This window comes from Arachis ipaensis, chromosome B09, assembly GCF_000816755.2.
Source record: "Arachis ipaensis cultivar K30076 chromosome B09, Araip1.1, whole genome shotgun sequence".
NCBI lineage: Eukaryota > Viridiplantae > Streptophyta > Magnoliopsida > Fabales > Fabaceae > Arachis > Arachis ipaensis.
In genome coordinates, this window is record NC_029793.2 from 134801449 (window position 1) to 134804535 (window position 3087).

A 3087-nucleotide genomic window follows, 5' to 3' on the forward strand; every position below is an offset into this window, starting at 1 on the left:
ATATTACAAGTAAATAAGTTTAATTAGAGGTTTTAACAAGGCTTTTTCTCTATAATATTATTTTTTTTCTATAATATTATATCTCTAATACTCCCTAAACCTCCATTGTACACATTGTATAAATATTCCATTGACTCCTCATACTTTCCCATCGAATAAATATTCGATTGAGGAATCGAATAGAAGGTTGAAAGGAAAATCGGACGGTTACGTTGAGGAGAGAAGTTAAAAACTTTCACCATGTGAGGAATTTATGGATAACGTTTATTAACAAATGAGCGGGAATAGTTAGCTGAAAGTGCGCATACAATATAGCACTATGGAATTAATGATTAGTTATCGGAGTAGATTATAAATATTAGAAAATTTTAGAAAATAGGGGTTGGAACTTCTTATCAGAAATACACTCAAGCACACTCACATCCCCAACGAATTCCTGAGTCTGCATTTGAGTTCAATTTCTATATGTTCCTTCCACTGTCTTTAAAATTCCATTTACATTTTATGTAAAAATTTACTTTTCTCGTCCAATTTATTTTTCAAGCAATGTTTAACTTCTTTACCTAATTTACATTTCAGCACTTTTAATTTTTATGTCAAAAGTCCTTCAATTCAATCGAAGTTGTTTAAGTTTAACGCAAACCATTTTGATTTTAGTCAATTTACTTTTCGAATTCTTTGTTTTCCACTTCTTTTATTCTTTTACAAATTTTAATTTAATTTTTATTTGATATTCGTCTAATTCGAGGTACTTTGATGCACTTATAAAAAACTGGTACCTACAAAAGAGGAGTAGGTTTCGCTCCCAAACCATTAGATATCGAACCACCATCGATTTGCTAAAAATTGACAAAACACAGATAAAACATATATTGTACATGAAGAAGCTAAGAACGGTCTAATTTTTTAAAATTACCTTTATAAATTTTTATTTTATTAAAGATATAATAATTTATGTATCTATTCCTATCAACTTAAATTTTAAAAAAAATGATATATCATAATATAGCATCCAAAATTTTATGAAGTGCCAAGAAGGGTGAAAAATTCAAAGATAATCACAAAATTTGAAGCGGAGGTTGGAGAGTCAACTACTGAACATGTCACTCGATATTTGGTCGAGATTGGAAATTTAGCCAATGATAAGAATTTGAAAATGAAGTTTTTTCCTTCTTCGTTAACGAAGAACGCGTTTCCATGATTTTCGAATCTCAGGCCAAATTCGATAATGACATGAAATCAGTTGGAAACTGCTTTTCACGCTCAATTTTATCGAGGAGAATTGAATGTGGCAGTTACTGATCTAGTTGCTTTGAAATGTGAGGATGGTGAAACCATTGATGATTATATGATACGTTTCAAGAATGCTAGAAGTAGATGCTATATATCATTGCCTGATAGTGAAGTGGTGAAAATAGCAGTTATGGGGTTAGGATTTTATATGCATCGAAAGTTGCTTAATGTGCATATCCCTGACTTAGCCCATTTAGTTGAAAAGGTTTGTCAGGTCGAACTTATGAAAAAAGAAAAGGAGAAGCATAGGGATGAGCAGAAGTTAAAGAGTAAGCCTTTTACTCGAAGAGAGAAAGTCGCTTATGTGACTATGGAATCCTCAGAGGAGGGATTCGATCTCGAGACAGAGGTCGATTTGGCTGAACTTAAGAAAGGTCCTTCATATGTATGCTCCCTACTTAAAAAGCTCCCATAATGAAAAGTTGATTGATTCAAAACTAAAGACTAGGAAGAAATACAGTTTTGATATTTGAAATCTGATCAGATTTTCTATGGGTTGCTTAAAGATAAACAATTAATTCTGCCTGAGGGTAGAACTTTACTTTTGGTGAAAGATTTAAAATGGAAATCTTATTATAAATTTCACCAAGCAACCAGTCATTCGACTAACAGCTGTGTTCGTTTCAGGGACTTAATTCAGGAGGCTATAATGGAAGGACGTTTGAAGTTCGATGATGGGAAGAAAGAAATGAAAGTTGATGTTGATCCTTTCGATGCTAATGCTAGTTTTGTCGAACCATATTTTGGGGTGAACATGGTTGGCATGTCTTATGATTTTGATGTGGCTCTGGATGATTTCGAGTCGCAGGTTTGATTAGTATATCCTCGAGCAGGGGATGGCCTGCTAGATTTTTTGGTACAGTAAAAGATCAAAGATCGAGATGTATCTGTGTGTCCACGATATAATGCTGTATTTGATGCGGAAGCTGCGGCAATTTTCGAGAAGGAAAGGATGAAGAAGGAGCTGGCTTATAGAGAGGAGCAAGCTCATCAAAGGCAGTCAATTCGACGTATGGAGGAACAAAGTTCTAAGGCCCCTCAATAAAATATTGTTGCACCTTTGAGCCGGTCTCAGGCTATAGGTGTACAGTGGATTCGGAATTGTCAAGAATTTCAGAATCGAGATGCTCTTTATCGACAGAATCCATAGTGGGGACATCGAGGGCCTCCTCGAAACCTGTATCCCTATCAACGTAGTCGAGCCAGGGGATACCCAAGGGGCAGAGGAAGAAGGAATCTAAATCAGAATAAGAAGCCTCAGTCAGATAAAGGCAAGGGGACAACACCTTCGGTGCATTCCCGAATTGTCTTTCCTTCTAATGGAGAGACATGCCCAAAGGGAATTTCATATCCTGCAAAGATGGAGAAAGGTAAGGCAATAGCCTATTCTTCAGGAGTTGATAAAGGCAAAGAGGTTGATTTGGATGAAGAATACTTTGAAGAAGGAGATGATGAGGTAGTTGGAACTATTTCGATCATTCCAACTGAGTTTTTGGGTGAGTATAAAGGTGATCCAGAAGAGGACTACGATATGGATGCTGAAGAGGCTTTTTCCTTCATCCAATATGAGGATGAACCAGGGTATTTCATGAGGCCTACTGAGAAGCAAAAGTCTCATCTTCGCCCACTCCATATTACTACCACTTTGAGTGGGATTAAGGTAAATAAAGTATTGATCGATAGTGGAGCAGCAATTAGTCTCTTACCAGAAAGGATGTTAATGAAGGTTGGTAAACACCCTGATGACTTGGTTCCCACCAATATTGGTGTAACAGACTTTAGTGGTTCTTCAAC